Raw genomic sequence first — 13,459 nt, 5'->3', positions numbered from 1 at the left:
CTGAAGCTGACCTCCTTCACCACCAAGAAGACTCTAGAAGCTCCACTTGGGGGAGGCTGGTCCAAGCCGACACAACCTGACACGTAGAGTGTCAAAACAGAGCAGTCGGATGGCGCCCAAGGCTTCTTCGGCTCCATGACACCGCCACGGTCTACAGCGCGTCGCTACAAGGCCCTCCTGGACTCTGGTGCATGTAGACGGTAGACTAGTTCCCCCAAACCGCCATATACCCGACCTATCTCGTTATATGATTGATAAGGTTGGACCTAAGGGGGAAGGAGAGGACAGATCATTCGACGCCATTCCATTGCTTGGCCTCCGCTCAACATAGAGAGCACGGCAATCCACTGAGGGGCGCCGAGAGCTCCTCCACCGCATCCTGTCGTCCTCCTCCTCTCTGACGAGGGGAAGGCACCACTGGTAGCGAGGCAACCTTAGGATTAGCACCGAGCTAACCCCCTACCAAATCTCTCTATAACCCTGTTGTCACCCACCCCCGATTTTGGGTGCTTTTGAGTATAAGGATCATCAGCTGCTAGACGCAGGGTACCGATTAGTCCAAACCAAGATAAATCATTGCATCCTCTCTGTGATTCCTTGTGTTCTTGTGTCCACCCGAGCCATCGGAGACCCATTCTCTGACACCGACTCGAACAACAATGCTTGACATGGTTCCGACCCCACAACAGCTGGTGTGCTAGGTAGGGGGTAGCGTCAAGTGTGATTCTAGTTCTACCATGGCTGGAGCCACCCGCCTTGTCCCGGAGCAAGCGGCACCACCCTAGACGGTAGACGGTGGTGTCCGCTTCCTCGACGACTTCTCCATCATGGCCGACGCCTTCTACATGCTGGCCAACATCCACCACCAGATCGCCACCTGTGAGGTGCTCCCACCTCCTGACCACTTCTGGTACTACCTCGTAGACCTGCCTTTTGGGATCCAGAATGCGGCGGCGTCCTTCTAAATGGAGCTGGAGCACCTCATTAGTCGCGAGGCACCGCGGAGCGCCATCCTCTCTCGCGTGGCGGGGACTGACATCCCATCGCTGCGCGCCTTCCTCGAGATCCTTTTGGGGAGCGACTCGGAGTACAACTCCGATGATGTCGACTACAGCGCCCCTCCGTGCATGTGCTACCACATCAACAGTGAGGTTCTTGTCGAGGAGGCGCGCGGGCTCACGCCGCCGGACTAGAGTCCCCGCAGCCACGTGGCCTACCTTTAAGACAAAGGAGGATCACCTGTGGGCTCGGCAGGTGGACCTAGAGGCCGCCGAGGCAGAGCTCAAGTGCCAAAGGTGTTGGCAGCCCTTAACTCATATTTTCACATGCCAACTTTAAACAAATTCCATACAGACAAGCATCAAAACTTTGTAAATAGGGTTTTACACTAATGTATTCCATAAGTTTTGGTGAGTTGGTTATTTTTAGGACATATACATGGAATACATAGGAAAACACATCAAAAGGACCAATTCAGAAAATGTAAAGTAGAACTGCACAACGAAATAAAAGGAGAAAGCCTACCTACGCAACAAACCTGGGCTAGGCACTGACGTGGGAGCCATCCATGTCTAGCCAGGAGCCTGCGAGAGCAGGGCGGTGCCGAACGGGTTGCCCAGGGTGCGGCTGCACCGCCCCCAAGCCCACTTGGCCCCTGCATGGCGGCATGCTAAGGACGGTTTGGGTGGTTTCCTATTTTATCTCCCACCTTACTGACCTCAAACATGTATAAAAGCATGGGTAGAGCCCTTCTCATTCCAACAACACCTCAAGGAAGAGCAACACCACAAGAGCTACACTCCAAGGGCCATAGCTAGTAGACTTGGCTCTGGAGAGATGTGAGGGAGAGTATGGGGAAGAGCCAGACTAGTCGGTGTCTCCCCGAGCTTGTACCTCGACGAACACTTGTACCTCAAAGGAGCTTTTCGCTAAAGTGAGTGTTCGTGGTTCTTGTGGTATTAAATTCGTTGAATAGTTAAGCTCTATTCTTACTTGTTTGTCGGTTCGTCTTCCGTCCCCGTGGCAGATACTGTAGTAGAGGGCCCTGATAAAGATGGATAAACCAACGCGAATGCTAGAGTAGTTGTCAATAGTGTAGATATAGTGTCTAGGCTAGAGGCTACCTTTGTTTGCCTCGTACCTCCAGTTGAGAGATAGGCACCATTTGGTGACAGCCCTGTCTGTCCTTCGTAATCCCCCATGTTCGGATACGGCGTAGAGCCATATGCTGGTATCGCCTGGCAGACCAGGTGCGCTCTGGTGCCCGAAGTGATCAAGTTAATGTAGAGTTTATCTGTCCTTAGACCCAAAGGCCATAGGAATCCATATCTACCCTTTCCAACTTTACCTCTTGTGTTGTCCTTGGACGAATTTGCTAGAAGAAATACCTCCATTTCCTATGGAAATACGATACCCTGATTACTTTCGGGTGAAAGAAACAACGGTAATTCCATGTGCTTGTGGATCCATTCTATTCGCGTTAAGAAATGCCAACAAGCTTTCTAGCGCTGTTGTCGGGGAACAGTTGCTATTTTCTTCGAACCTAGTTTGTCCTCGTATCTGTATCCTTCTTTTTATAAAAACAAAAATATTTTCTTTCCTTTTTATCACCATGACATCAACTGCTATCCTATACCCTTTCACTTCAAAGGGGGAGTTCCCTAAGCCACCTTCAAAACCTAACTGTTCATCTGGCTATGAACTCCACCCTAGTTTAAAAGCTATGGTTCAGGCACAACCCTTCTCTGGGCTAGAAAATGAAAACTCATGCCATCACCTGCACGAATTCAAGGAGATGTGTTTGTGCCTAAGCATCTCAGCCATGACACAAGAAACACTAAGGTGGAAGTTGTTTCCCTTATCCCTCACAGGGAAGGCGAAATAATGGTACACAATTGCTGTAGGAAGTACGAATGGGGATTGGGATGAACTTAAAGGCAAGTTTTGTCTTGCATTCTTCCCTATGTCCCGTATCGACTCCCTACCAAGGGCAATCCTTGATTTCGAGCAGTATGAGAAGGAATCTATAGGAGCACCCTAGGCCAGGTTTTCAAAGTTAATACATGCTGGCCCAGACTTGTCTTTACCCGACAGCATGTTGTTGCATCTCTTTTGTTCTGGTCTCGACATAGAAGTTGTTCTATACCTTGACATGACCATCAGAGGGTCATTTACACATAAAACCACAATGAAACAAGTAGAATTCCTAGAGCACTTCATAGCCAATCATGCTTCTTCGATCATGAACCCTAGAACTCTCTAGGCAAAAGTCATGTCGAGTGTTGAGAAGTCCTCATCTGTCGAATCCAAGCCCATACCATCCCTAGGTTTGACTTATGAGCCCTCACCCAAACCATGAACACCGAAGGAAACAATGCTTCATCCTTCGGAGTTTCCTATCAAATTCAAGGATTATAGCAATACCTCGAAACTCTTAAGGTAGAAAAGCTTACACATCCTCCTAGGGAAGTTTCCCCCAGGGTAAATCCATCAAAGGAATGGTTAATGGAAGTGAAATGTTCTTCCAAAGCAATTCGGATTCTTTCACCTTCCACAACCATGCCTTGCTCGTCAAGGGGAATAGTTGTAGAAGCTCTGGATAACCCCACGGTCGAGACCAATATCATGTCAGAATACCTTGCGGAAACCCTTTTGGGCAAAATGCCGCTAGTCTCGACCAACAAACTCTTCAAAAGCCCGTCAGGACTCATTTTCGAGTGTTGTGGGATTGCTTGGGCCGTGCCAATCATAATAAACAGAATTGAGGTTTTCATAGACTTCCACATTTTTGCCACCCTCAAGTTTGATCTTCTCATAGGCTACCCCGTTGAAAAGCTTTTTCAAGAAAATCCTTCCCATTGGAGCCTTAGTAAAAAGTTTGGGAAAATTGTTTCAGCCACTCACATAGATTCCCCAATGGCAGAGCATCATCCCAACCATGACCCATTCGAGGAGGCGAAGTTCATTTCCCCATTCGTTTCACCTAGGCTTTCTAGTGAAACTGAATGTCCTTTACCACCCTCACTCGAGCCAGAACCATGTTCCTTTGGCTATCCAAACATTGTTCTTGGAAACAAAAACTTCTGTGTCATGGACATTCCTGCAGCATCGACTCTAGAGACCAAGGAAATGAATTCCACAAACGAGCATGAAAGCTTCTCATTTGAGACCCCTCATGTTTCATGCTCACTTTTGGAATCTCTAGAGTTCATTTTGCTGAAAACCACGTGCTCCCATGAGGATCCCAACCTCCTTCTACTCATTTCCAAGCTTTTTAGAAGGATGGTTGTGAATGCATTCATTTATCATAAATAATACAAATCCCATAATGGCATTGTTGTGCCAACCTTGCACCTTGAAATAAAATGCCCAATGCTTGGTGGTGAAGCTGGGAACTATACTGTAACAACCCGGGTTTTTGGAGAAGCCAAAAATATGAACTTTTTAAAATTCTCCTTCTGGAATCTCTCATGAACCCTTGACCTAAATTCTATAATCAACCAACTATCTTTATCAACTCAATGTCCGTGGATTGCCAACCCTTGACATGGACCCCACTACCCCTAGTTGACCTCTAGTGGACCCCACTAGGAGGTGTACAAGTTGGCAACACATGTATACAATATAGGAGCCTTGGTTTATTTAGAAAATAGGAAAGCCAATTTGGCCCAAGCACATGACCAACCAGCCCAAGCAACAGAGTCGGCCTAGCTCACCTCCTCGTCCCGTGACCACCTCACCTCCCAGCCGGCCTCTCCCACTTGAGCTGGAGGCCCAACCCGTCACCCCATCCTCTTCTAGCCCACGCGAAGCAGCAGCAAAAACTAGACCAGGCCGGCCCAGCTCCTCCCCTTTGGCCCGTTCGCGCACGCACGGCCAAGCGGCTCAGCAAGATCAGCCCAGCTGCCCCCTTGCGACCGCCCCTCTCACCCCCCTCTCCTTGCCCAGCAGGCCCAAGGTGCGCCGCATGCCCCTCCAGAACCCTAGGCAGAGCGTGTCCGGACCCCGCTCCCACGCCGCCGCCGCTTGCACGCTGCGCGACGCGCACGCCAGCGCCCCCTCACCCACGCCTCACCTGCTCCTCTCCTCGATGCGCGCCGCGTGTCTCTTCCCGTGCACATGGACGTCGAGGATGGATGGCACCTCAGGAACCCTAGCCGCTCGCCCTATAAATACCACAGCAGTCGGCACCCTCGACCACTCCCTATAGCCACCGCCACCCTGCCTGCCTCTACCTCCATCGCCCGCGAGCGCTGCTCCGAGCCTCGCCATCGGGAGCACCTCTAGCCCGGCAGTGACAACGCCACCGTGCAGCCCTCCTCGTCAAACTCCGTAGTCACGGTCTCAGCCAGCCACCGTGGCCACACCGTTGGTGCCTCGCCATGCCGCACCGTAGCCAGCCACGACGTTCGGAGCCCGCGCGCACGTCGCGTGCGCCGAGGACAGCAACGCCGAGCTAGAGCTGTATCGCACCAAGGGATGCGCCCCAGCGGCCACAAACGTCGCGCCGTCCTCGCCACGACGCGACCGCGAGGACCACCGATGGAGCCGCGACCGCGTCGAGCTTCGCCCCGTCCCCAAGCACCGCGTCCATGACGAACCGCCGAAGTCGCGTCCACTCCCAACGTCGTCCTCGCTGATTCAAGCGGCAACCACGACGCCTCGCCTCAGCGTCCATGCTTCGTCGCCCTCTGCGTCTCGTCCACGTCCTCGCCGAACACTGCGCTATGTCCACGCCCGAGGTAGCCCGCTGTTTCCACCACACGCATGTACACAGGACCGAGCCACGCCCCCCTGGACGCACGCCACGTTCGCACCCATGATCACGAGCCAAGTTGTAGCCTTGATGAGCCCCTAGCAACTAGGGAACAACAGTCACCACCACGGCACCGTGCACTCTTGCCATGGCCAGGACACGGCCATGGTGGGGCCATTCCGCCCACACCCGGAGGGTAGGGTTAGGGGAAAGCCCACCATGAGACTCGCCTCACCCTGGAACACGCCCTGCCTTAGCCGTAACTAAAGATGAACCCTGACCGCTCTAGCCACTTGACCTCGCCGGCATGAACGCGCTCCGGAGCGCTGCCATGCCGTGGACCTTCCCACCGTCTCCGGCCACCTCGCTCATCGGGATTGCGCCGTCGAGCATCATCGTGAGCCCTCGAACACCGCCAACTAGTTGGACAACCCCCAGTGCCTTAGCCCAACACCGTTCGCAACCACCTGCCGGCCCATCATGTCCCCCCTTGCCGCAGCCATGGCGAGACTGTTTTCGATGACCCCGGCCACCGTATGGCTCAGGAAGAGACTGATGGAGCTCGTCGTCGCCCCTTGAGCCTAGCCGCATAGTTGGATGATGTCCTAGGCTACCTGGACCACCATGAACCGAGCCTTCGGTCCACTGGACCCTGCCTGACGGTGCACCGTGAGCCACGCTCGTGGACCTGAGCCTAGTAGGAGCCCAGCGCCGCCACGCGGACCGCCTAACCAGCCGACACGTGTCCGGACCGGGCCGGCCCAAATCGGCCAATATTCGGCCCTTGACCCGGCCCTCCGATGCTCACTTGAGCCCGGTCTGTGTTGATCGTTGACTGGTCAATGTTGACTGACGACGTGGTCCCGCCTGTCAGTGATTCCAAGCGCCTGGCCCAGTCCCATGCTGCCACGTATCGAGCCCTGGATTATCCTTCCTTTTTCTTTTTCCAAGAAAAGGATTTAACCTTTGGAATTCATAGAAAATCCATACGATCTCAGAAAAATGTGAAACCAATTCCCACATTTTTCTAAAATCAAGCTCTACGCGGTGGACTTGTCCCCACTTGCTGTTCGTGCCGCAAAACTCGAGACCGAGATCTGCCTCTCTTTTAGACTTGCAAATGGCCCCGACGCCTTGGCCGAATACCCTCGTCGCCAACCCTAGCTGTGTCCTATAGCAGCAGCCACCCTCTGCCACCTGCTGCCATGCCCGGCCAGCAACAGCCAGCCCTTGGCCACCTATAGCACGCTGCAGCTAGCCGTAGCCAGCCACAGCGAGCTGCAGCAAGCCGCAGCTAGCCACAGTAGGTCGTAGCTGGCCGCAACTGGCCAAAGGCAGCCATAACCCTCTGGGACAAGTTACAACAGCCCTTGGGCCTCCACATCTTTGCCGCGAAGTTGAATCCTAGTCAAACGCCATTCCCGACACCGACGAAAGCCCCTTCCTGCTCATTCTTATACTCGTTCGTACACTTACAATACGTGATCTTGATCTATTAATATCTGTCTGTGCCGTGCCCTTGTGCAGGTCTACCCATCCCCCCAGCTATGGAACGTGCTACTCCGCAGTCGTGTCGAGTGGTTGCGTCTTTCGGTCGTGTTTGGTTCTTATCGCGGTGTTGTTGCCTGTGTGCCGAGCCTTCGAGCCGGCTGAGGGATCGTACCACATTCGGACGTTACGATCGTGGGACCCGTCTCACCATGACCGTGATGCCGAGTGTAACTCGACCCCTCGCTTTTTAGTTGACTTCATAGTACCACGAGTGTTAGCTCCTGTCTTCGGCCCTAGAACATGGTCGTAATGGATTCGATGTCGATACTAACATCGATGCAGATATCACCCGCACGCCATGAGCCTTCCATGACCAAGTCCTGTGGGAGATGACCTAGGAGATAACAATCATGGAATGATGGATGCAAACTCGTTGGTGTAGCTTGTGGCCGCGAGTTCGCCTTGCCATGACCATGGAGCTACGTCACTCATTTGCTTTTACTTGCCTCTTCGTGCTCAAACCCCCGTATGCTTGTACCTTGTATGACCATCGTATTTCTTTGATTTCCGCGGTGACAACCGCACAGTTATGAATCAGAGAGATGACTTAGTGCCAGTGCACCCAGGTCGGGTACCCTATGGGTGGTTTGCGCACTTGTATTCTTTAGTGAGTCGCTCCTTCCGATGCCCTGTCTTCTGTCGTGGCGTGTGTGCTGGAAGGAGTAGACCTCTGTTCTCTGCTGTTATTGCCCTATTAGCCCGCTCTGTTCGATCCCGCCTTGTCCATGGCGATTGGATCAAAGACCGGACTATCTCTTTTTAGTTAGCGAAGCAATGGTCTATGTCATACCTCGGACCCATGCGTGTCGACCCGATCGGCCGTCTAAAACCATCTTTCCCGAAGATGTGTCTGAGAACATGACATGGATGTGCCTACTAACCCCCGCTTCTTTTGTTTTGCTGAGCAACTCTCTTCTCGGCTCCCAATGTTATCGTGCCGTGTGGATCGAGGGGAACCGTTGCTGTCCAATCCCTTTGCGCTACCGCATTCTACCATAGCGGACGAGCCGAAGTACATTGGAGCCAAGTCACAATAGTGTTATTCGTTTTTGTCTGCTTCTTGTATCCAATGGTGACTTGCGGGATAAGACTATAAGAGCCGAACCCCATCGTTCTTCCTTCATCGGGCCCATCCCTCGATTTTCGTCCCTTCCATGACGCCTGGATCGAAGGACATGAGCCGTGGTGTTGCCATGGATAAGCTTTGGCTTAAACCATCTATCCTAAAGCCATACTGGCTTGGCCATGACTTAAGTTTGTGCTTGGTAAACCACCACTTGTGATTCTTTGGCCTGAGGAAATCGGACAACCGCCGAGAGGGCTAAGCCGTGTATCTCTTATTGTTTCGCTGGTGTTATTGGATTTTCCTGCGTCTCGCCGTCTTTTTGCGTGTTGAGTGCTCTCTTGCCTTGCATGTCGCTTCGCGGAGTAGCTGACGATCGGACCAAGAGAATGTGGACGACGACAAGGACTACGGAATGGAGTCAACGCAGGAGGAGGAGACCCCGCTGATCGGATAATTGAACCACTACTACCTCTACATCGCAGGTGTCATGGCAGCACCCTCTTTTAGAGAATCCTATTAGACATTGCATAATATCTAGAACTGCTAGCGCTTTATAATTATTCCTTTGATAGTACTTTGATGCATGCTACTACCTGAGCCATTATTACCCTGATGCAACCCACTCTACCACGTCACCCTACTTTACGCATTCGCTCGCTTATATATGCTTACTTGCCTGCTTGCTTGCATATTACACCACTATACTTATTATTAACTCCACTTCGCATTATATCGGGGATGTGATGCTAGAGGTGAACCCCCTGGGAAGGGTTTGGCTATGGGTGCCAGACTTGGTGGTGTGTGAGCGTGCTGCGTGTGTCTTGGGTGCGTGGAGAGTGAGGGTTGTGTCGACCGAGCTGGAATAACGACGAGCCTGGGGCGAGTCTTGCCATGTGGTGCTACCTGGGAACTTGGATATGGAATACCTGTGGCGGGTAAATGGTAATTGGAGGTGGCCTTGGGTGTGAACCTCGGAGAGGTGGAGCCCGGGGTAGAGGTGCTGTGGTGGCACGTAAAATGGAAACCCTGATGAAGACATTCTGGCTTGGTCAATCCCTAAGGACTTACTAGTACTTAGACTCACCGGGAATCCTTTACATCCCACTCGTCCTATATGGTACGGGACGGTCGGACTACTTGGTAGAACAATGCCACTACTACTAGGCGAACATGTGCAAGGAGGTACGGGGCGTGCGGTTCCCCCCACACCCTTCCGAGACTTCAGGAGGCCTTGTGGACCTAGCTCTTGACATCCGGAGGGCTCCGGCTCTGTCTACGACTCACAGTATCAGCCTTGCCAGACTAGACTTGGGATGTTCCAGGGCTGAGAGGTAGGGTGGCATCGTTCTAGGCTAGCAAGCGACCGGAATTCTGCCTAGGAGATACATGGCTCCGAGGATGGCTAATCTTGTGGATATGTAAAACCTCTGCAGAGTGTTTGGTTGATCGATCGATACATATGCCAACTTGTCGGCTATGGACCTTTCCTGGGTTTCGCTTAAACTAGATAGGAGATGAGTCCTTTCCTCCCTCCAGGGTTAGGGTATTTTCCGGTTGTGAGCCTTGGGGGCTGCGGGCCGTTGAGACAAGGCCGAGAGGGAGTTGGCCTGTCGACCTGAGTGTGTGAGATGAGATGTGGTGTGGTGGTGTGGAGATGGTTTGGGATGGATGGTTGGCGGATGGATATGGATGGTGTGGTGGTGAATGTGTTAAAAATTGGAAATTATTATTATTATATTACTAATGTTATTACTTCTCATGCGCTAAGGATGCAAACCACAGCCAAATATTAGGATCGCCAGATCCCTTGTTTATCTTTTCCACTAAAGCTCATCGGTGCTGACCATGGCCTGCACACATCTGGCGGTGTGTAGATTTCCTGCTTCTTAGAGATGCTGACTTTAGAAGGATTAGAAAGGTCTTGTGCCTACGCTCAAGTTTGGTTCAGAGATGGAATCTACGCTGCACTACGCCAACTCTGAGGATGCCCGTGAAGGAGGAGCCTTCACTCGATAGTCTTCCGCTAGATTAACTCTGTAATAGGTGTGCCCCCCCAGTGATGTAATATCTTGTATTCTTGTAATCTTACGATGTATGACTGTGACATCGACTGAAATATGATAATATGATGGAATCAGTTCTTGGTTTTATCATATTAAAATTCATTCTGTGGATTTTCCCTTCAAGGAAAATTGAGGATGTTTCATATACCACCATAGATAGCTGCAAGACGAAGTTCCCACGGTCGAGCTTAAGACCATAAATCAAGCACTGCCGGGAGATACCCTAGATTATCATAAAAAAATAATTTTTCTTTCAATAAAAGCAAGAACATGTTTTCAAGTTAGTATGCACCTTCGGGTATTCTTGGCACTAACCATTTTAGGTTAAGAATAAAAAGAACAAGGGACTTACATGCAAGAAAACATGAGAGCCGCATCAACTAAAACGGCATGATGCCCTTTGGAGATGGAACACACTCAAGAGGAGACCCCAACACTGCACACTTGGCTTTTACACAAAAGTCCAAATGTGGGGGAGGATGGTGAGAACCTCGCCACATGTTCCATCCACACCAAAGGTCACCTTGGTTAAAAAGAAAAATGACGATGACAGCTCTATCTTGCTAAAAAAAGAAAGAGAAAAGAAAATATGATATATATATGAAACAAAGAAAGAAAAAAAGAGAGCTAAAAAAAAGAGAGAGAAAAAGAAAATGTTATATATATAAAAAGAAAAAAAGAAGGAGAAGGAGCCATAAGACGGGCGCTCCTATTCTAGACCTTTTCTACTACCACCAAGGCCCATGGTCTATGCACACTAATTGTGTGTGTGGCCTAGTCTTGTTACTCGCTTGAGAAGGGCCATGTGCGATCAAGCCACATCTACAGCAGTTTCGAGCATCATCCATATATGCTGCCGGTAAAAGCACTCAGGTATGCAAATGTAATATTCACCAACACCTTTACTCATATTTTGTTTCCATATGATTTTGCTCAGTTCATGCCTTCCTTGTTTATGTCGTATACTCTGGTTGGGTGTATTCACATGGGCCCATGTAGTACATCCATAGGCTTTTAAATTAAGCATGGTGCTTAGGTTAAAATAGCCTTCTTTAATCAAATTTTGACATGGTGTTGAAATTTGATTAATGAACTTTGAGTATTTATTTTCATAAACAATCGAAGTAATCTTTAATGGAGATGAATCAAGGCTAGGTTTATTTTTCAAACTTTACATTAGCCATGCTTGAGTATACAAAGTCTGGTGAACAAATAAAATGAAATAAAAAATATATAAACCTAATAGATTAATAGATAATAATACTATAATAATAATAAAATAATAATAATAATAAATGATAAAATTTAGGCTCTTCAGTATTCCAGCGGGAAGAGCCCTTTTTTGTTTTCATTTTGTTTCTTTTTAAATAAAACAGGTACAAGAACAAGTGTGGGGGAGATCTCTCAAGCATGATGAACACTCTTTCGAGATCTCCCACCACCACGTTGCACAAACATCGACTATTTCAACACACTACGTCAAATATCATTTCCAGGGGCGGCTACAGTGCATTTGTAGGGGCGGTTCGGCCAACCGCCCCTATGCAAGGGTCTCTACAAATCATGCATTTGTAGGGGCGGTTCCCAGACCGCCCCTACAAATCTATTTGTAGGGACGGCTGATGTTACCAGCCGCCCCTACAAATCGAATTATAGGGGCGGTTGGTACTGTAGCCGCCCCTACAAATCGATTTATAGGGGCGGTCTGGGAACACCAGCCGCCCCTACAAATCGATTTGTAGGGGCGGCTACAGTACCAACCGCCCCTACAAATCATTTTTCCACCAAAAAAAATTTAAATTTACAATTCAAATTCGACCAGAACATATATTTTTCAATTAGCATTAAAGATAAACAAGTAAACTAACCAACCTGGTTCTGCCTTAAACTATGTCAGATATATTTACATATGGAGCAAGCCATTTTTATATGGAAAGGGAATTTTCATAATTTCGTCAAACATACCATAGCCGCACACAAAGAACTCAGACTAAGAAAAAAATAGAAATACAAAGTAAGGCAGATTGCATCATCTTTGCCTTAAACCACTATAGGAATGTATAGAAATTACTGAGTACACCAAGTTCTGACCACTGGTGTGCTTAAAAAGATGCTTTACCTGCATTATGAACTTCAAATAGTTGTTGATAGCATAGAGAAAAGCAGGTACTGCAAGAAGAACATTATTGCTTTACCAGTCAACAATGTCATCATATTCCTCATCATCTCTCAGTTCATCTGCTGTCACTACCTGTGTCAGGCATACAACTTTTGTTGGCAGGGCACCTCCAACTTGGTATACGAGTTTCTGTTCACAAAGATTCAAGTCAGAATTGAAACAATAATAATATAGACATTGTCATTATTCTACTAAAATCAGTCTAAAAGTGCTTGCTTGTACCTGCATTTGCACCTGCTGCTGTGCCTGCAACAGGATGCTTTCTTGCTCTGGCCTAGGCTGAGACGCTCCTTGGTTTGCCCACCTAACAGTAAGAGTCTTGTCTCCCATCTTGATGCCATTAAGAGCAGCACAGGCAATGTCAGTAACATTAAGATTCTGGTACACACAGAAGGCATATCCAAGTCGGCCGTAGATATTGTATAAAAACTCATAAAATCAGAGGCAACAGTAGACAGTCGGAGGCAGTGGGAAAAGAGATAGGACCTACGGCACGGTGATGAACAGCAAAGGCCTACGGAAGAAGGGGGATATCGCACGAAATCTCGTAACATCCCCCTGGCGCCGGAGACCTAACCTGCCATCTCCAAAAAACAACCATGTCCCACGGCTGTGCAGCGTCGAAGACCCATAACACCAGATAGCTAAAACACTCTGCCAAAGAAATACCAAAAGTCTCCGCCGTCTGCACAAGCTGCGCCAAACCACCCGTCGGATCAGACACCGATTCAGAAAGCCTCGCCAGGTGAACTTCAAGTACGCCTCCGCCAGCCAAGAAACCCCCAACACTTCAGCCCAGGCCATCAAGCAAACACAGAGAAGGAGAAAACATGGGGCGGAGGTCC

The sequence above is a fragment of the Miscanthus floridulus genome, chromosome 10, assembly GCF_019320115.1.
Source record: "Miscanthus floridulus cultivar M001 chromosome 10, ASM1932011v1, whole genome shotgun sequence".
NCBI classification, from domain to species: Eukaryota; Viridiplantae; Streptophyta; class Magnoliopsida; order Poales; family Poaceae; genus Miscanthus; species Miscanthus floridulus.
Note: the sequence above shows the minus strand (reverse complement) of the source record.